The 22,972-nt window shown below is 35.7% G+C and overlaps 1 protein-coding gene across 2 annotated transcripts in view; it reads left to right on the top strand.

Annotated features, from left to right (window-relative positions):
• pik3r3b (phosphoinositide-3-kinase, regulatory subunit 3b (gamma)) overlaps nt 1–22,972 on the top strand; it is a 170,750-nt gene that overhangs the window by 47,287 nt on the left and 100,491 nt on the right. The gene's annotated exons all lie outside the window — the stretch shown is intronic.

Below are 22,972 nucleotides of genomic sequence, written 5' to 3'. Positions count from 1 at the left end.
GCATATTACAATGATTGCTGAAGGATCATGTGACACTGAAGACTGGAGTAATGATGCTGAAAATTCTACTTTACCATTACAGAAATAAAAAATTACATTTTAATATATATTAAATTGTCAAAATATTTCACAAAATTACTCCTTTATTATATTTCTTGATCAAATAAAAGCAGCCTTAGTGAGCATAAGAGACTTTTTTCAAAAACATCTGTTGGATCTTATCTTAATTATAAGGAAGATGATCTGTGTAGTTAAGAGTGAATGCTGAAGTCAGTACTAATAAACTGTGGTGGCATTTCTCTAATCGGGCTCCTCTCCTCAGGGAAAACAAGCGTCCCAGGGTAGAGGGAGTGAGCGAGTGGGCTGTCTGATGTGAAACAGGTGGGGCCGTGGAGGAGTTTTCTTTTTAATTGCTTTTCGCTCATGCCTCCTTTCTCTGTTACTCTCCTGATGAATCTGTCTTTGCGCTCTGAGGGAGTTCTTCTTTATATGTGTGGCCGCGTGTCTTTGTGTGTGTGGTGTATGTGCACCTGCATGAGTCTGTGAGAATGGAAATGCCATGTATTGTTACAGTACATCTTAGTGTGTGTTCAGTTTACACAGGAGACTTTTTATGCACTGCTTGCAAACCTACTGTGTTTCTTAACAAGAGTGCTGGTGGCAGTGTACACTATCCCTCTCTTTCTTTATACTTCCTTCGCTCCTTGTTCGGTGGCTGCCCGCCCTCTGTATTTATCAAAGGAATGAGAGGGACAGTGTGTAACAAAGCAATCTCCACTCTGCCAATCCTGTCCTCATTCATCAGGCTTCAAACACACACACACACACACGGACAGACACAGTATATAGAGCATTTTGAGAGTTTTGGCACTGGCCAAATGACCACCATTTGTTCCCGTTTCTTTTTTCTTTTCTTTTTTTCCTTTTTGCTAATTATTGTCTAAAATAATGTTCATTTTAGCAGCTAATCACATGTTTTATACAGCATATATTTATATGTTTTTTGGCTTGTTCTGTAGATCAATAAGAATAATTTGTTTTATTACATACACTATTCCGTTCAAATGTTTGGAGCTTGTAATATCTAATATGTTTTTATGTTTTTGAAAAAAGGCTTACCAAGGATGCATTTATTTGAACAAAAATACAGTCAAAACAGTAATATTGTGAATTATTTTAGCATTTTAAAATAACTTATTACTATTTTAAAATGTAATTTATTTTTCTGATGGCAAAGCTGAATGTCAGCAGCCATTGAACTCCAGTCTTCAGTTTCTAATATATGGAAGCTTGTTTTCGCCACAGAATAAAACATTTTAAAAGATAATTGCGACTTTTTATCTCACAATTGCGAGTTTACATCTTGCAATTCTGACTTTAATTCTTAGAATTGCAAGATACAAAGTCAGAATCACCTGATTTAAAGTCACAATTGCGTTGTTGTCGCAATTCTGACTTTTTTTTTTTCTCGCATTTGCGAGTTTATATCTCGCAATTCTGACTATACAACACACAATTCTGACTATACAACACACAACTGTGAGTTTATATCTTGCAATTCTGACTTTATAACACAAAATTGTGACTATATCTATATCACGCTATAATTTATATCACGCAATTCTGTAAACACAATTGTGAGAGAAAAAAAATTAATTGTGAGGTAAAAAGTTTTTTTTTTATTCTGTATAGAAAACAAGCTTCCATACTAATATGCTTATTTGGTGTTTAAGAAACATTTCTTATTATTATAAGATATTATTATTACTACTTTTTGGAAACTGATTTTTTCAGGATTGAAGAATGTAAAAGCTTTGTTTTATGATATTAATGTTTATTGTATTTTAATGTGTCCTTGCTGAATAAAAGTATTAATTTATTTCACACAAAAAAAGAACAAAACAACAACAAAAAACTTACTGATCCCAAACATTTGAATGGTAATGTATATAAAATATACAAAACATACATATAGACACTTCAATGCACATACTTTCTCCTCCATTTAAACCCAAGACACCCTTAAAAGCTGGTTTCTGTAATGCAGTGGATGTGGATATTGAGTGTGGCGAGCTGGTGGAAGTGTCCTTCTTAGAGGTGATTAGAAAGGGAAGTGAGGAGAAAGAGGTGCAACGGCTCACTTGGTGACAAAGGAAGCAGAACTGCAGTGAGGGAACTGTGACGATAGAGCAGGAGAATAAGTGAAACTGAAGCACTGCAGAGAGGCATGTGGAGCAGGATGCTGATCCATGTCCCTCACAGTTTGCTTCTAATGCACAAACGCACTCAACTGCAACATACATAGACTTCTCTATTCGATCTGAGCTCCAGAACAAAGGTGGCTATTAATGGCACCTGCCCCACAGAGATTCTGTCTTGGCACATACAACAAGTGATGTCTAATTTAGCATGATTTTCTGGTCCATTTCCAGGCTTCTAAATCTGATTAATCCTTTTCTTACCAGTGGGAAATATGATTTACACCAAGGGTTCTTAATGAGAACTGCTTTTAAATCTTTAACTATTTTAACTCCTTTAAATTTTATTCTGAGAATACTATGACAGTCAATGAATAGGAAGTCTGAAAGGATTTACCGCTATTTTACCCTCAAAAGAAGTTTTATTGTGGTACAGTATATACTGTATATACTGCAATATACTGTAATTTGCTTTCATGTCTATTTATATTTATAATCTGTCACTTTTGACCAATTGAATGGATCATTGCTGAATAAAATTATTAATTTCTTTTTTTTTCTTACCCCAAGCAACTGTTTTCAACATTAATAATAATAATAAATGTTTCTTAAGAACAAAATCAGCATATTAGAATGATTTGTAAGGGATAATTTGACACTAAGGAAATGATGCTGAAAATTCAGTTTTTCAGCTTATTTTAAAATATATTAAAATAGAAAAAAGTTATTTTAAATTGTATTATTATTTGACATTTTTACTGTTTGTACTGCATTTTGCAGCATTAGAGGCTTTTTTTCAAAAACATTAAAACATCTTTATTATTCCAAACTTTTGACCAGTAGTGTGTGGTTAATTTACACGTTAATTTACATCATGTGAATTTTTCAATTATTTTAAGACCTCATTTGGTAAAGCCCTCACATCTAGATAGGGCTTATTAAGTAATTGCTGCCTCACTCAGGCTGACATCATATTTAACAGTGTGGACATATTTTAATTTCTCCAGCAGAACACATTACGTTAATGCATATTGCTTTCTGTATTCTTTGTCACTGGATAAAATCCTACCCATATTGTTTAAATTTAACCTGCAAAGATGCACCATCTTTATTTTCACTCATATCGTCATTTTAGCGCATTTGTTTATCACATTGATATATACATTGTTAACATGTTCCTTGCGTAATAACATTCTACAGAGCTGTGACTTATAAGATTTATAATGTATGAAAATCTGCTCTTTTTAAGATGTTTATCAGATGTTGATGAAAAGACATTTGACCAACACTTTAGTTCAACATAATAGTCTGTGTAAGACAGTCTAGTGTGACTGCACCTTAACTCTAATGTTTGATTATTAGGCAGAATAGCTTAATGACTGTGGCTCATTATTGGTCATTAAGTGATGATGCATTGTGATGCATTATTAGAGGAGTGTGATGCAGTGAGTTTAACGGTATGCTGTATTCGTTTCATTTGCAGCTATCATGCTTTCACCATGTCATCAGTTGTGCACATACACGCACAACAGAAAGAAAAACACATGTTTCGTTTGTCCAGTGTGACTTGGACACAGAAGAATGCCTGCTGTGCCCTTTAAGTATGATCAATTACAACATCGTGTGTATGTATGGCACTGCGGGGAGGCCCAGGTCCTGCTTTAAGAAGAAAGAAAGAACTGCTATGTCGACCTATTTATTTAATTAAAATTGATTTTCAGTTTTCAGTTTGAGTCAGACTGTTTGCTTTTTTGTTGTTGCTGTTGTTATTTTCCCCAATTTCTATTACAGCTTGTGCTGTACCCTTAAGGCTGTGGCTGAGAAACCGTTACATTACAGCAGAATCCAGCTGTGATGATGATGTGGCCTTTTTCTGGAATGGTTAGTTTATCCATCTCTTATCTCAAACCAAAAGAAACTCTGAGGATCTATGTTGTATCCAATGTTGGGGACTGATTGAAACACATGTTTCATGAATGCTGCAGGAAAGTTTAGCGAATTAGACCAAAGGGGCAATTCATTTCAGTGCATCATCCCTGCACTAAATGTTACAATACTGCTGAAGTTTATAAGTATGATTAGAACTATTTTTGACTTTTGATTGAAATTTATTTACACTGGGGTCCAAAAGTCTGAGACCACATCTGAGATTAAACATCTAATTTAAGTCTGGTAATAAACAGAAAGCTTTAGGATTTTGACAAATGTAACGCATAAAGAAACATTTTGACATGGATGAATAAGAAACTTTTAAGATTCTTTAATATTTCTAGGTCACTAATAAAATAATATTAGGTAACACTTTATTTTACAGTGTCCTTGTAACATATGTGACGTACTTATCGTAGTAATAACAGTAAATTATGCATAATTACATGCAATTAACCCTCAACCAAAACCAAATCCTACCCTAACCCTATAGTAAGTAGCCTACATGTAGTTAATTATAATTACCCAGTACTTAAATATATAATTACACTGTAACAATGACACCTTATAAATAAAGTGTAACCTAATATTATTTGTTAAAGTGTTAGTTCACCCAAAAATTAACATTATGTCATTAATTACTCATCCTAATGTCGTTTCAAAACTGTAAGACTTTTGTTCATTTTCGGAACACAAATGAAGATGTTTTTAATGAAATCTGAGAGATTTCTGTCCCTCCATTGACAGTTTACGCAACTGCCACTTTGACGCTTCAGTTCATGAAGAGATTGTAAAACTAATCCTTATGAATTGAGCACTTTAGTCTAAATTTTCTGAAGAGAATGAATCGCTTTATATGATAAATTAAACAGATCGACATATAAACATTGATCAGCGAACATAAACAGAAGCTCACCTGTCCTTGCTTAATGCACGAGAATGAACCTTGTTGGTGCTTGCACATCAAGCGAACATGCTTGATCTTCCATTTACCATATCTGATGTGTGCATTGATGAATGCTTTTATGTGAATAAAAGCCTAAATAAAAACTGTTCATATAAAGAGATCGTGTCTCTTCTGAAAATTTTGCCTAAACCGCTCAAATCAGATGAATTAGCTTTATGAACTTTTTGAAGCATCAAAGTGGTAGTTGCATGGACTGTCAATGGAGGGACAGAAATCTCTCAGATCTGATTAAAAATATCTTCATTTGTGTTTTAAAGATGAAAGTCTTATGGGTTAGGAACGACGTGAGGGTGAGTAAATGATGACAGAATTTTAAATTTTGGGTGAACTAACCCTTTAAATGTGTTTAAATCACAATGTTACAATATCATCAGGTTATATCATATTATGATACATACTCATTTTTAAAATATTTTAGCTTTTCATCATTTTTATTTTAAGTTGCATATTGTGTGTATGTGTGTGTGTGTGTGTGTGTGTGTGTGTGTGTGTGTGTGTGTGTGTGTGTGTGTGTGTGTGTGTGTTTGTGTTTATGAGTGTAGTTATACTATGTGTTATCTGCCCCCTCTTGACCCCACTGTATATTACATTTAAAAAAGTACATTTATGTTTTCATATTTCATATTCATTAGTTATTTATTAAAGAAACCATAAGATACCCTAACAGAGTTTCCAATTAAAAAGTTGTTGTTGATGTTGATTCATATAGACACTGGGAGATGTGTTGTTGAGGTTAAAGAGGCCTCAGTTTATTGACCACAACTGTTAGCATAATCATTTCTCTATAGAGAGAGAGAGAGAGAGAGAGAGAGAGAGAGAGAGAGAGATGTACTGGAATATAATGACAGGCTGGCTGGGACCTTTTTTCTCAGCTTGCTTTGTGCTCCCTACTATTGCACATCTGCTGTGCACTAATCAGGACAAAAACACACACACTGCTTTCCCAGCGGACCTTGGCCTCTAAAGTGTCGTCCGCACACATGGACTTGAACTGCACATCTGCACCAGTTCATTCTGTGGCCCATCCTTTTCCCTTTACTCATTCATTTCTCTTCTTTTCGATTATTCTAATTCGCAGGCCTTCTCATCAAGGCCAGCTGTGCTGTGTTATCCATTTAGTTTGTTGGCAAGTGATAACTCAGACAATGAATCTACACAAAAGATAGGGCACAACTAATGAGTTACCTAGCACAGGTGTGTATGATATGGAACGGTAAATCATGTGGGAAGTTACCGCTCTGAGCGTGTGCAGAAAGCCCCCTAAGCAGATGCAATCTGTGATGTACAGCTGGAGATGAGGTAGGGGGTCAAGAAAAGACAATCAGACATGCTAGATTTCCCCTCCCCTTATCCAATCTCCCTCTCGCTCTCGTTCTTTTCCTCTGCTCAGAGTGATTGGGTCAGTAGCTGCAATGGAGGTCACTAGTGACATGTCTCTGTCTGTGGCTTTCATAGGGAGGGACTGGGAATGTAGCATAACTACTCTCTCTCTCTCACACACTTGGCTCTCTAAATGAGGAAATACCACACTTCTATTGTCTTTATTAGGGCTTTTCAATTAATTAACTTTTATTAATTACATTTATTATGAATAATTTGATCAATGATCAATAAAGAATCATATGCATCAATATTTGCTAAAAAAAAACACAATTATTAATGATAATTATTATTGAAAAGATATAACATTATTTTGGCAGATGAGTCGGCAAAACGTCGCTTTAGACACCAATATATTGTTTGTTTAATTACACATTAATCATTACACATTGTTTAAAAACACATTCATCTTTTGAATGTCCTAAACAATTTTTTTTATGTTTTTATATTAATATTAATATTAATATGAATATTTGTATATTAATTTTACAAAATGAATATTTTAAATGGACAACCCTATTTTTATGTAAAGACTTTGAGCCTTTTAATTAAATAATATATCTAAAATATTTTTACTTTTTTATTATTATTATTCTGAAATGAACACAGTAAAATGCCAACAACAGTCCTTTTAGCAAATTATAATTACAGGGGCAGATTGATAAAGAGTTATTTTTTCATGGTTCCTAGCACAAATGTTGTGACCTTAAAATACTTTACCGTAATGCATGATGTGTAAACTAACCTATTTTCTCTCGTGTGCATCATCATATAACGGTGTTACTTTTTAAAAAATAATGTGTTACAATATTACGTTACTCCATAAAAATGTAACTAACTGCATTAGTTACTTTTTTGGAAAGTATGCTACTTTTAAGTTACTTTTTCTCACCTGGGCTGGGCTGGGCTTGCTTGTTTGTATAAATAAAAGTTATATTTTTGGCAAATCGTTAGCCTCATAGCATAATTGCCTAAGTCATATTTAAAAAAAAAAAAATGACTTAGGCAATTATGCTATGAGGCTAACGAAATGTAAAGGCCTTTTGAAAAAAAAAAAAAACCTGTTTGCTTTTGTTAACAAGTTCGGTTAGGTTTAGGATAAGGTTTAGTGTAATGTAGGTGCTTTTAGCACCAACAGACATTTCATTTCCTCACTGCCACGATGCATAAAACAACCAACATAATAAAACGGTGCCAGATTCACGTTTATTGGTTTTGGAAAAAAATTAACACACTTTTAATGCTGCGAAGCAGATATTTCACTTTGAAAGTGTTGCGAAATGTGCAAGAAGCAATGTTATTTTGCAGAAATGTTGCCATAGGCACGTTTTTCCAATGAGCCTGGGTTGCATTATTCATTTTTATTTAAGTGGTTGTCCTCATTTTCTGGTCTCCACAGTCTAGATGATTTCAGCTTTTACTGTCCTTGTAGGGACTTTGGTTCCCACAGTGTAGGCAAACCTTGAACCACACATATCTTTCTAATATCTGTCCATCTTTCCTTTCTCTTTGAGCTCTTTGTGGAGCACTGTAGCGGATACACCCTGTCAATCACGTCACTTTAATTAATGTATAACAGTGATGTCACTTTAGTGTTTAAAGTGGCAGATCTGTTTGAGAATTACACACTTATGTCCAATATTTTCTCTACTCATCCTCTTAAATAAGCTGTATCCCTTTGGTCTCTTTTCCCTAATGGTGCCTTTTGAAGTTTGAAGGTTTCTCGTTCTAGGAAAAATGTTGTCTGATGTTCCTCATCTGATATTCCTTCTGAAAATGTAAAGATTAATAGGCGTCTTTACTATTGGTTTGAACTAATTTAATAATTAATAGCTTTTTTGAAAAAGGTAAAGACTACACTTTAACGATTGATGCGACAAATGGATGAAACGATCCATTGTTGCTCAACCACAAAGCCACAACTTTTTCAAACTGAGATTTGTGTAGAAATTAAAAAAAATATATATGAAAAGGGGGAAAATGAAATGAATTTATATGTTCCCTCTCAGCTGTTTTTTTTCTTTCCTCAAGTAAAGAGAAGGATTTGAAAGCTCACATGAGATGGCTCTCAGTTTTCAAGGTTGCCTTTGTGTATTCTCATTTAATTTACATTCAGTTTGATAAAAACCCATCGTCTTTCACTCTCTTGCATTGTGTGACGTTGGAGACAGTACGTTATGCATTAGATTTGGTCATTGCATAGCTGATCACCCATGGGGATGGGCGGAAGAAGCGGATGAGTTTAGTGTCCCTCTGGACACACACACACACACACACACACACACACACACATATCATATCTCTCCTTTCTTCTCATTTTCCAATCTTTCAGTTACATGTCCACTCTTTAAATTACATTTACTCTCTCTCTCTCTCTCTCTCTCTCTCTCTCTCTCTCTCTCTCTCTCTCTCGCTCTCTCTCTCTCAAGCGCAGTCTAGAGCAGTGTTTGTCTGTATTTCATGTGCATTATGAAGCTGCGGGGCTTGGATGTGTAATATGTGATAAATATTTAGTGGCCAGCAGGAGAGAGTTGGCCTACATTTACCATCTATTCGTCCTGTCTTACTTTAGAAAGGCTATAACTGCGAGGAACGCAACAGACTTATCTCCCATACTCTTTTTAACACACATGCACATACACAGGCAACAGACATACATGCTGATAGGCAGCGCACACGCTTACATCAAGAAGGAAAAAATAACTTCAGTCTGCAGCTTTTATCTCCCTTTTCTTATTAATTATGCATGCCTCAATGGGCCGCGGTCAGACGCTCATGAATGAATACATTTGCGGCACACACACTTCAGTTTCTCTCACGGTAGTGAAGAGGTCTTTAATAGCTTTAAAAGAAAATATAAAACAGCAGTGTGGTCAAATTCAGAATCAGCATGTGAGTGTTTAAGGATACATAGAAGACGTCTAATCAATGTCAAGACAGTTCAAAGGAATTGTCCACAACTTCTGATATGATTTAGATTGACCTTTTAACATCCAATCTTTTCCAGAAGTATAGTTTCTTTAATCAGGATTATCCAGTCTTTAATAAGGGGTGGTTCAGTATACCAACCTATTTATTCATAATTAATTTCCTCCCTAACATCAGTTAAGAGTATTCCGAAAAAGCAGAAGGGGAATACACCCAGCAAGCACATGAGTGGGGAGCCTTTAACCTTCTGTTTACATAGATAGTTTATCACAAACACCATTCCAAAAATCAGCAACCAAAGGGCATTTCCAGAGACAATGAAAGAATGGAGATTTAATAAGTCATATGAGATGAGGGTGAGTAAATAATGAAAATCATTTGTGAACAGTATTTAAAGGAGCTGTATGTAAGAAATGTATTTCAATTAATCATAAAATGGCCCTGATATGTCACTAGACATTAAGAAATCATGTTCATTTCAAATACTTATATCACTGACAACAGTAGTCCGGCCAGGATATTGTCATTTAAAAAGTGAAGTTGCAGCCCTCAACTGATGTTGATGTTGTCATGTTGTGTTTTGGCCTGAGGCGCCACCCTCCACCTATCTACCAATCACGAAGTCAGTAGTGTTTCGGCATCCGGGTTGCCAGCTCAGCTCTAGTTACCACAGCTGCAGCTACAAACGTTCGTGCTGGATCCTGCAGCCTATCTGGCAACCTCGAGTCAGGGGGGAGGGGGAGGGGATACACCGCTCTACAGTAATTTGAAAGTGATTGCAGTACCAGTTTTGGCCACAATCTTACATACGGCTCCTTTAAATGAAAGATGTTTTAATGTTTTGAAAAAGTTTCTTTTGCTCACCAAGGCTACATTTATTTGACCGAAAAATACAGTAATAACAGTTCTGAAATATTATAATAATAAAAAAATTATTCTGTTTAAAAATATAATAAATTTCTGATGGCAAATTTGAATTTTCAGCAGCCATTACTCCAATCTTCAGACATGATCCTTCAGAAATCCTATGGTGATTTGGTGCTCAAGAAACATTTCTTCTTATTATCAGTGTTGGTTGTAATGTTTAATATTTTTGTGGAAACCATTTTTACAGGATTCTTTGATGAATAGAAAGTTCAAATGAGCAGCATTTGTTTGAAATGGAAATCTTTTGTAACATCGTAAAAATCTAAATTTAATGCCTCATTGCTGAATAAAAGTATTAATTTATTCCATGGAAGTGTAAAATTGAGCAAAGTCAGAAACGTATTTCCTGTGTTTTTAACTTGTGTATTACAGCATTGTGTGGCCTATTGCTTTTTATAAAATTAAACAAAAGACATTAAAAAAAGAAATCATGAAATGTATTAACATTAGCAATTTAAATAATTCTTATGCCAAGTAATATAATTCATTAGATTAGCTACTGGCGGTTTACGGTTGCCAAATAACATGTTGCATTTAATAAAAGTGCGGTCACAGGTGTGCATTTATCGGTGCTCATCAAATTTTAATTTAGAATTGTTTGTTTTATAGATAAATTCCTCTAAGGGTCTGTCAATTTTTAACATAATTTTTATTTAAATGCATAACTTGTTGTGAATAAGAACCGGTTCTCAATTCCAAACCCTATATACCATAACCAGTGAAGCTGTAATACCGTTTGCTGTAGACTTTTGTGTAATGACAGGTTAACCCTCATCATATAAACCTACAGCGCTCGCCTGACTCTTCCAGGTTTTTCATTTCTGATTCCTCCCTTTTCATCAACACTTTTCTTATACCACTCATCTGACAACACACAAATCTTTCCTTAGCTATATGAATCCTCTCCCTCTCCCTCTCATTCTCCTCCCTCATGGAGTGCTCTAATTGAAGAGGCATGTGCTCTACGCCCCTCTTGTGGGACTCTGTCATTGGCTGCTGGCAAAACATCCGAGGCCAGGCCCCTGCCAGGTGGCATCTTTTTGGGAAGGCCACACTGTGACTTCCCTCTCTTTTTTTTCCTGGAATCATCACCTGTTTTACTCTTGTGTTTACATTCCTCTTTCTTCCCTTCTGCTCTCTCCTTGTTCTTTCTGTGAAATGTTTTACTCTGTGGAGATTTTGTAGTTTCACTTTTTTTCACTTTAAATATCTCACTGTGTGTTCTTTTCTCATGCTTTCTTTGCAACCCAGGCTCATTGCAAAAAAAAGGCTCATTTTCACCTGTGGTGAAAATGAATTGTTCATTGAGTGGTGCTAAAAGTGCGTTTAGTTTTATCAAAAACTTAGTGGGCAAAATAGTGTGGCTGTTTGGAAGTGAAATGTCTGGTGAACGCCGCTGAAAGGTTAATGTTCTATTGTGTTTGAAAATAACATAACACCTATGCTCAACCCTAACCTATCCGATAGTGTTAACAAAAGCAACATTTGAAGCAACCATGCCATTTTAGCTTGCTTCTACAAGTCTTTGAACTCTATTAACGTGATTCGCTCTGCAATGTAAGTGCAATGTTGTATCAGTTGAGCTACTGAGCAAGTTTACTATTTGAGGAAAGCCATATTATGTGATGGAAAGATAAAAATGTATTAGTTTACAAATAATGCTCTATAGTAAAACTCTTTTGAGGTCTAAACGTAGTATTGGGCAAGGAAATATGTGAAAAAAAAAGTCTTTATTAATCAATAATCTGCCCCTGTAATCATAATTTGTGTGAAAATGAAATAATAGTAGTTGGTGTGTTATTGCATCTAGAGTTAATTTCAGCTGGAAACTGCAGTGAATTGTATATATAGGTACTTTTTTGGAATGTAGGTAGAGACATTGGTAACACTTTATTTTAAGGTGACGTACGCATTACTACATGTACTTAATAACTTATACTTAATAACAGTAAATTATGCATAAGTACAAGTAACTAACTCTAAACCAAACCCGGTAACACTTTATTTTACAGTGTCCTTGTTAGATATGTTACATGTAATTACCATAGTAATAACAGTAAATTATGCATAATTACATGCAACTAACCCTCAACCAAACCCTAACCCTATAGTAAGTACATGTAGTTGCTTAATATTACTCAGTACTTTAATATATAACTACACTGTAACAATGACACCTTAAAATAAAGGGTTACACTTTATTTTAAGGTGTCATTGTTACAGTGTAATTATATATTTAACTACTGAGTAATATTAATTAACTACATGTACTTACTATAGAGTTAGGGTAGGATGCATAATTTACTTGTATTACTATGGTAAGTACATGTAACATATGTAACAAGGACACTGTAAAATAAAGTGTTACCAAATAAAGTGTAACCCCAAACCCTAACCGTAACTCTATAGTAAGAACATATAGTTAATTAATATTACTTATTTGAGTAAGTACAATGTAACTACGTCACCTTAAAATAAAGTGTAACTGAGACATGTTTTTCCAATGACCCTAGGTTGGTTGATAAAATAAAGACATCAGTCCAGATAAGAACTATCACACATTTAATATGAGAGCTAACCCTTTTATCCCAGAGGGCTCTTCATGGTCTTTAAATTTACTGAGATGGTTCAAAAATTTGATAGATTGACAGTCTCACTCTTGGAATCACTTTCCCACACTTCATAGTCATTTTAATCTCGGCCTGCATGAACCTGATAAAATTTGTGCGAACTATTGATTTGTGTAATGTATTTTCTTATCCCTTTAGGAATAGACAATGAGGACATAATCAATACTGAGGGAAGAGCTGGGTGGTTCTATCTATATGGACAATTGTTTTGGATAGTGCATCTAAATTCAATTATTTTCAATGACATATTTTGCCCATTATCTTAAAAAAATATATATTTCAAATGCATTGACGCCAGTGTGTATGGGTGTGTGAGTAAAATGCTATTTTGTGAGGCAGTTTGGAAGGATGCTGTGGTAATCTTTCCTGTGTTGAAGGGGGTGGGACCCGCTATCACATGTGATTTATAAGGATGTGGATTGTATGAATTAAAAAACTGTAGAGTGCGAGTGCGAGTGCGTGTGCGTGTGTGTGTGTGCGTGTGTTTTTGTGTGTGTCTCACCATAAGGCGAAATATCAGAAAGCCCCATTTTACTGCATTTGAATAAGAGTTCAAACTTGTTCATGGTTGAGGAGAGATGGTTGAGGTGGTTGAGGAGAGATTCCCTGATATGATTGTAAAGCGCTTTGGGTGTATGAAAGCGCTATATAAATGCCTCATTCATTCATTCATTCATTCATTCATTCATTCATGGGGTTATTTGTGAGCATATACCTTTGTGTGTGAGCTGATAGTTCCGCTTCTTTCATCACTCTAGCCGATGGCAGGGTCAAAGGCTAAACAGCCCTTATTGACACAGTGGAACCGAGCAGGTAAAGAAACAGAGGAGAGTTTCAATTTTACACTGTAATGGAGGAGGAGGCTATAGATGTGTGAGCGAGAGACAGAGAGAGGGAGAAAGGAGGATAAATCCTTCAAAAACATTCTGAAGATTTACTGGAAGAGACTAATCCCTTATCACTTTGGCAGGACCGTTGTAGCTGCAAGTCTTCATCTGTCTGACCGCTGCTCCTCCTCCTCCTCCTCATACTCCAATTCCATTTGAGTGCCATCAGCTCTCTTTGTCTGAATCGTTGGTATTGTGCGCCGGGTTTTATGTACAAAGCTCGATTTACTGTGTGACATCACTTTATAAGAGATGAAGGGAGTGTTATGTAGAAGCACTAAGCTGGATCTTTATTTCATGCTGTCTTATATCTGGATTGTAATGTGTGGAATGTGCACACAAACCTTATTTGATTTCAAAATTCAATCTGGCTGTCCGCTGTCATTCTGCAAGTGATTTTATCTCATCCGTTTGTTCAGACAGTGTAGTCAATATCTGTTGCTTCTACATCGGTTGCTATAGTAATGAATTAAGATGTGAGTGATACACTGTTTGCTACAGTGCATAAGTAATAAGACCACGACAATGAGTATATTCGCACATAGATCTTGATCAGAGGGTTCACACTGGGGTCTTAGGACCCCCCAGTGTGCTGCAAGAAAGTTGAGAGAATTTTTCTATATTTTTAGAGTTATGAAGTTGAACTGTAAAATTTGATGTTGGAACAATATTTATTGTGAAAAGCTATATACAAATAAATTTGAATTAACAAATTTTATATCTAACAGTTTTCTTATAATAAGTGAAAAACAAGTCACTGTTTTTAAGATTTTTTTTAATAGTCTGAAGCTAGTTATTAATTTTGCAGAACAAATGCCTTTCATTATGTCACACAGTACAAATGGGTCTTTATACATGAAAATGATAGCTTTCTTTTTTTTAGGGGACAGTGTAATTTTAGTATTATTTATATACTAGTCAGCTATTTATTAATATTTTGAATGAGCTTTTACATTTTTGTGATTTTAGTTATGTGTTTTTGTATTATTATTAGTAGTAGTAGAAGTATTATTTAGCTTAATTATTTTTTATGTCAGCTTTAGTTTTAGTAATCTCAGTACTTCCATTTAAACTTATTTATTTCAGTTAGTTTTAAAAATATATATACATTAAATATTATATTTTATATTATTAAATATTATATATTATATTATTTTAGTTTTTTCATAGGTTTAGTTTACAATAACAACACTTTAAGGGGGTCCCTCACAAGGGACTAATCATCTTATTTGAATCAAAAACACCCTGAAAAATATTATGCACCATGATCAATATTATGCACTCTGACATACACATCACGTCCCAAATGATGAAACAAAACTTGAAATCTGATCTAACATTCAGATTGAGCCCCTGTCTGGTTTGTGTGTGTATTGTTTGAAGTATAAATATTTCCAGAATCTTATGTAAGATCCCACTATAGTGGACCAGTTGCACCATTCTTTTGTCCTTTCGAAGCATACAATTCTGTCCCACACACTTCTGCAGACTGCAGCACACAAAGGCTCATATATCTGGATCACTGAGACACTGTGGCTAGTGTGGCACCCCCTAGTGGTCACTGCGATATATTGCTCTGTGCGAGGTGGACAATATGCAGAACCTGATTTCACCAAGTACATTCTGTACATTCACAACAACATTCCAATTAACCAATCAGATTCGAGGGACAAGTTTACAGTTTGTGTCAAGTTTAGACTAAGGGTTTGGTTCTTCTACATCAGTGTTATTCACTGGTGTAGACGATTTTAGGGATAACTTGTGGGTAGGGTTAGGTTTAGGGGTAGGGATATGATTAGGAATACATTTTCAGACAGGAATGTTGTTCCTGGATCAACAAAATATGCTGACCTAGGAACTCATCTAACTTGGTGAAGTCAGGGCGTGCGGATGATAAAACGAAAGAGCAGGTCGCTGTATCGCACATTCAAAGGGAATGTGCTAATAAAGGGCAATTGTTGTAATGCGTGCAGAATATGAGTAAATAGTGCTGATAAGGTCCTGAATATGCTTTGGTAAGTCAGAAAATTAATGGGTAGACTTATTTTAATTTATGGAAAACTGGGCGTGAAAGGATATTTTTGTTCTCGTGTTTGTGGGGACTTACATGTTGTGTTTCCCACATTTTCAGCTAGCTGACCCCTGACTTTAGACACTTAATGGCTTTGTGCAGAAGTGCTGATCCATTCAGTAATTCCCTGTCATCCTGACCACAGCTTGTTAAAACACACACACGCACACACTCACAGGGCAATGAAAACCCGAGAAATTGCTTTCTGTCCTCTTAATAGAAAACGGATAAGATCTGATAGGCTCATGTGTTCTCAAGGAGCAGCTGGGATGGGGACACACAAGTTTTGTACGGTGACAGCAACACCCTCACAGTTTAACATAGTCTCGTACTTTACACTCATAAACGCCTCTAATGGGATCAACAATAGATATTAAGTGGTGATGTATTTCCCCTAGAGGTCCTTTACATGTTTTGTTTGCTTTGACCTTCGTTTTTGCAGATCTTTAGATTGTCTAAAGTTACCTGCAAGCTAATTAGCATGTGTTTGAACTGCAAAGCACTTGGAAAAATGCTTGCAAATGTGTAACAGCAGGCGCTATGTGACAGGCCTTCAGTGACGAGCAGTTTGGCGTTCTGCTTTGAATGCGAATCTGCTGCATGACTTGACACAAACACAGTCAATCAGAAGATATTGGAAGTTTAATTTACTGTGTGTGTATATCGACGCATCCCAGCTGATAAATATTTAAATTTTATGGCTAATAACTGATAAGTAACAGATATTGAAAATGTTTGTTTGTCGAAGTAATTGAAAAATAAACCTTTAAAATAAGCAAAAAAGTGTTTTAATATGAAAAACTATCCCTATCACTTTTAATCTAAACAATAATATTGTGAAATGTATTTATTAATATTAAGTTAAAATAACTTTTCTATTTTAATATATTTTAAAATGTAATTTATCCCTGTGATGGCAAAGCTATATTTCATTACTCCAGTCTTCAGTCACATGATCCTTCAGAAATCATTTTAATATGCTGATTTGGTGCTCAAGAAATATTTGTTATTATTATCAATGTTGAAAAAAGTTGCGCTGCTTAATATAGCTTAATATAGCTCAATATATATAATATAATATAATATAATATAATATAATATTTGCTCAAACCTTGATATATTTTCTGATTAAAAGAAAATTCAAAAGAACAGCATTTATTTGAAATACAAATATTTTATAACATTATAAATGTCTTTACTGTTGCTTTTTATGTGTCCTTGATAAATAAAAGTATTAAAAAATGAAACTTTTATTATAAAATTATGATTTATTTATTTTAAATGAGATTTAAGTATGAGTATTAGATTACAGCAAATGTAATCAAATTGAAAAATATTTTAAAAAAATTAGCCAATAACCGATGTGATATATTGTGCATTCTAGCTATGTGGCCAATGGGATTTAACTGTAGGAGGGGCTACTCAGCATAAAGCACTTGTTGCTTTATTGTGTTGCCTGGTTAAGACACGGTTTCATTTTTATGTTTTTGTAGCTGAACGTATACTTTGTCATCGCTGTACATGGACTGCATATATAATAACAATTTCTCGAATGTAGCATTTGTATTGAAACAACAGCATCATTTTATTAGATTGCTTTGCCCATGTTCTGTCCTTTCCCTCTTGTTCCTCTGTTCTTTGCTGTCCCTCACCAATCAGCTTGTGCCTCACGTTTTGAGAAATTGCCTCAGTGATGTTTTCTGACAGTGACGTTAATTGAAGCACCAAACTCATAGTAGCCTTCCAATTGAAAGGAAATTTGCCCACCACTTTCTACACAAAGCCAAACAACCTGTGATGCTTTCACGAACACACAAATATAAACGTGAAGGTCTTTGCGCACACGTGCAGTGCCATAAATGTACAGATCAAAGGGCAAAGTTTTGATATTTGAAATGCATGGGAAAAAACTATAGGAAAACACCAAGTCAGATGTCTTAAATGATTTCCCGGTGCCTACAGTTGTTTTCCACAGTGATTTAGAGTGTGCTGCGGCAAACATTATTTGGATATAATACAGTTATGGCGCTTTTCCACTGCATGGTACGGCTCGGTATGGCTCACTTTTTGGTGCTTTTCCACTGCATGGTATGGCTCGGTACGGCTCACTTAAATAGTACCACCTCGGTTGAGGTTCCAAGCGAGCCGTACCGATACTAAAATGTGACGTGTAAACACTGCAGATCACTGATTGGTCAGAGAGAATCGTTACTAACTGCGTCTTTGGATTTGCGACACGAGACGCCAAACCCGAACAAACAAACTTTTCCATCTTGCAGTGAAAAACATTCACATTCCGAGAATCAAGAGCACCATTCCATCGATATGCTCCATTGCTCCTGTGTTGTGCATTTGTCGTGTTTACGATGATGTCGCGGCAGTAGAGGTGGCGCAGCAATGATCAGTCTATAATCCCACCCACTTTGAAGCGGTACTAAACTGCAGTGGAAAAGCGAGCCGAGCCGGGTCGTACCATGCAGTGGAAAAGCGCCATTACATGCATTTCTGCATGATTTGGTCATAAGATTTGACCTTACTTGCATCAATAGACAAATGTTAAAATCAAAACAAATATGAATACATTATTTTGTATTGTATTCTTTTCACATTAGAGGTCAACCGATTGATCGGTTTTGCCGATTAATCGGCACTGATAACCGATTGTTGGAACAAAACGGCAAAAATCCATTCCATTGGTTTTTTCCGCGTTGTGTCCATTGCTGAAGGGTCTGCTGTCATTATACAGTATGAGAGCGACCTCTAGAGGCGAAATAAAAACTATCACTGATGCTTCGTGGAGTTTGTTTTGATACGTAAGACTGCATGCTGCACAGAGCGGGACACTTCAGATACAGATTTAAAACAAATGATACGGTACAGTACACTACCATACGTGTTTTCATAGTGATTTAGAGTGTGCTGTGGAAATCATATACATAAATACAGTTACATGCCTTTCTGCATGATTTAAGGCCCTTTCACACCGGATGCGTAACGAAAAAGTGAAAGTGAAAGTGAAAAAGTGAAAGTGACACGTGACGGCCAAGTATGGTAACCCATACTTGGAATTTGACCTCTGCATTTAACCCATCCAAGTTAATGCACACACATTAGGAGCAGAGTAGTGAGTAGTTAACACACACACACTGCAAACGTGGAAACACACACCCAGAGCAGCGGGCAGCCTTTGTGTGGCGCCCGGGGAGCGATTAGGGGTTAGGTGCCTTGCTCAAAGGCACCTCAGTCATTTCCCACCGGTTCTGGAATCGAACCAGCAACCTTTGGGTTACCAGTCCAACTCCCTAACCACTAGGCCATGACTGCCCCCAAACGAAACGAAAAAGCAAATAGTTTGCATCAAAACCATTCACATCAGCCGCGACGCGAATTTGCGACGTCTGTGACGTTCAGAGAGCTTCAACATTCCAAAACTTTCGCGCCGACAGCTGAGAAAACATGGACACTTCATCATCATCATCATCCAGTGAAGACGAGGTTTTCATTTTCTTTAAAAGACAGTAAAGAAGGTTTTGGGTGCAACCAATCTTAAAGAACAGAGTCTGAAGGGGAGTATGCTTATGTGCACAGTTTTTTTGCGTCTTCAAAACACAGTGCGTTTTGTAATGTCACTAGCCTACACATTACATGTAACACACGAAGTGAGCGAGTGAGTGTGTGTGTGCGCGAGTGAGCGAGAGTGAGTGTATGTGTGTGTGTGTGTGTGTGTAACAAGTTAAAATCATTCGACTAGAAACTGTAGATATCACACAAAGAATGTATAGTATACTAAAAGCAGCCCTAGTCTCACTACATTTTGTTACATGTTCAAAGTAAACACGGTCTCTGACTCTATCTTTGACATAATAGTGTTAGCTTTCTATCCCACATGTAGTTTAGCCTGCTAGCCTACACAGCACAGGACTATACAACGACTAAAACTATCACACAACATACTCACAGTCGTGATAACCGAGTTGATAACCGAGATGGCAATGCTACGCCACACATTGTCTTTCAAATCGTTGTCCTTGTAGTATGTGATTGGCTGAAGCCTTTTCTGTTGCCACAAAAGTTTTAAAAAAATCGACATCGAAGCGAAAAAAATAAAAGTCGTTTTTTCGCCGCAGCACATTCGCGTTCGGTGTGGAAGCACTCATTACACAAATAGCTGATCAAAAACTAAAACCATCGCGCGAATTATTCCTGCGTCAAAATCGCGTCCAGTGTGAAAGGGCCTTTAGTCATACAATGTTATCTTACTTGCTTCAATAGACAAATCCTTAAATCAAAACAAATATCAATACATTATTCACACATATGTTTTCCACCCTCCACTGCGAATGTTTACACATTGTGTTCAATAAAGAGACAAAAATGTATCATTGTGTCTTATTAAAGCAGACTGTTGATAATCAGATTAAATTGTATGGCCAATTTCCACAGAAATCCATGGTAAAGGGTTCACATACTTTTTCCTGCAATTATAAGCCATCTAACCTAAAATATCAGTCCTACATCTTCAGTTACGCTATTTTGCACTATATAGTTTACACACAGCTCCACATTAATCTCCTTTCTTATAAATCTTAGCTCACCAACCACTAAGGAATGTGAGGCTTCTAAAACAAAAGGAACAAGGGAGAGAAAGAGGAAGTCAGAGAGAGAGAGAGAGAGAGAGAGAGAATTATGATTCCTCCCATCGTGCCGTGACCTGTTTGCTCATTCATAAGGCGTCACTTGTCGAGGTCCATAGAGAAACCAGCAGGATGTGGAGCAAATAAATGCACCGTGTGTTGTTGGAATACCAATGTGCTCCGCCGTTAACATGTGCAATCTCAAGCCTCCAAAGTCTTTGTGCCACCTGCATCAAAACCTCAGAGGAACTTCTCATTAATCTTTCTGTTTTTTTTATTTTTAATCACTATCATCTCCCTCTTTCCTGTTCATGTAGCCTGAACTATTATTACTGTTGGATCACAGCAATTTACATACATTTGCATATGGTAAGTCAAGAATAATGGTGAGCCTTATCTGTTCCTTTACTGCAGATGCTTGATACTTCTGGTTAGATTTAAAGTGTCTGATCTGATTGACATTTAAACTAAACCTTAATCATGGTGCTTTAACAAACAAAACTTAAATTAGCACAGCACAGAAACTTATTGCCACCTCGTAGCGTGGTTCTCCTGTGCGAAAATTGCAGCGGGGTACAAGGGGCCACTGCTGTGCAGATTAGTGCACAAATTACACCCATGCATGGGAACACAAACTTTTCCTGCTGTCAACAGATGCCTGTGTGTGAGATTCTGTTAAATAAACAGCCATTTCCTAATTACAGAAAGAAAAAAACGAAAAATAGTACGGGTATCTGTGTAGACATTGGCAGGTGGTACATCAGTGCTAATTAGTGTTGTCACTGGCGATAATTCACAAGATCACTGGCGATAATTCACAAGAGTCTGCAAACAGCACTACAAGAGCACTACAGTTTCATGGACCTCATCATTCACATAATGGAGCAAAAACATCTTCTGTCAGAATTTCTCATCAGAGCGCTCATTATTACGCAAATGGAAATTGTATAAATGGATAGATTACAATGGCTTTATAAAACGCACACTGATGTAAACGAGTTTAACTATGTTGGTATTTGTCAATTCAGTTTCCTGCTCACAGGTGAAAGAAATCCCACCCTGAGTTCTCTATATAGCTGTAACATTCAGTATAAGGAAGAAGACAAGGTGAATCGAAACAGATCTGATTTGCAGCTTAACTTTATTTTACAAAACCAAAGGAAAATAATCCAACACAAGAAACAATTCAGCAGTGTGCTAGAGCACAGTCAACACCAGAAAATTAGCTGAACAAACTAAGGGACGCCATTGTCAACTAAAAACGGAAAACCTTTTATGCATTTTGGCTGTTCATTTACACGACAGTAGAGTTTTGGAGGTCTGAAAACGCAAAATTTTGAAAATAGGTTTCAAGTGCAAGTCTTTGAAAACGATCATGTTATTGTAACAGTGTAAACTACAAAAACACAAATTTGTGAAAACAGTGGCATCATGCGTATTACGTGTTCAGTCTATAGGCACATAGTGTTTCTTTACAAAGTTACATCGCCAACTACTGGCGTGGCATGCATAAAACATAGTTTTTAGTTGTTTTTGTGGATCCATGTTAACGGCGATCTTTTTGACAAAGTTGTCATCTTCACATGAAAAATGGAAAGGAAAAACTTCTCTGTTTTTAATACATTGTTGTAGTGTAAATGTAAGGTTAAGGTTAATATATACGGAGTGAACTAATTAACTAAATAAGGAACAGGTGTGAGAAATCAATCAAAACAATGAAAACCCATGACAACAAATAAAAACATGCTTAGCAACTATGACAACATAAGGAAACAGGAAATAATACTATCAACTAAAAGGTAATGTAAACGAAACTAAAACAATAACAAAACATGACAATAATAAAGTTAATTTATTTATTTTTTCCTTTTTTTTCCGTCTTTTAAAATCATGAATGTCTGGGCACAAGACAAAGTCATGTTTATGTAATTTCCATATAGTTACAAGGGTGATGCATTACTATAATATGACCTTTAGACTTTTTTGCATATGTGAATGGAACGCTGCATCATTTGTTTTTTCTTTTTTTTTTTTTTTTTTTGTCATCCTGACCTTAACCTTTTGGAATAGGTAACACTTTTAAATAAGGTTAAAGTATATGCAGTGTCTAACAACGAACAATACTTTTACTGCATTTATTAATCTTGGTTAAATCTATATATACTAATACATTTTAAGTTGCATAAATGAATATTCATTTATTATGAACCAACATGATTAATCATGAACAACAGTATATAAATAAAGTGGCATTAACCTAGATTAACATTATGCTGTAAAAAAGTCAGTTGTTAGTTTATTATACCTAATGCATTTACTGTGGAAAATTATTTTAAAATATTACATTTGAATATAATTTTTTCAATAATATTTTACAAATTCCATATTTCATTTATTGTAATGGCTAATTGTCTTAAAGGC

The sequence above is a fragment of the Abramis brama genome, assembly GCF_963993115.1.
Source record: "Abramis brama genome assembly, chromosome: 11".
NCBI lineage: Eukaryota > Metazoa > Chordata > Actinopteri > Cypriniformes > Leuciscidae > Abramis > Abramis brama.
This window is presented reverse-complemented; position numbering and strand designations above follow the sequence as displayed.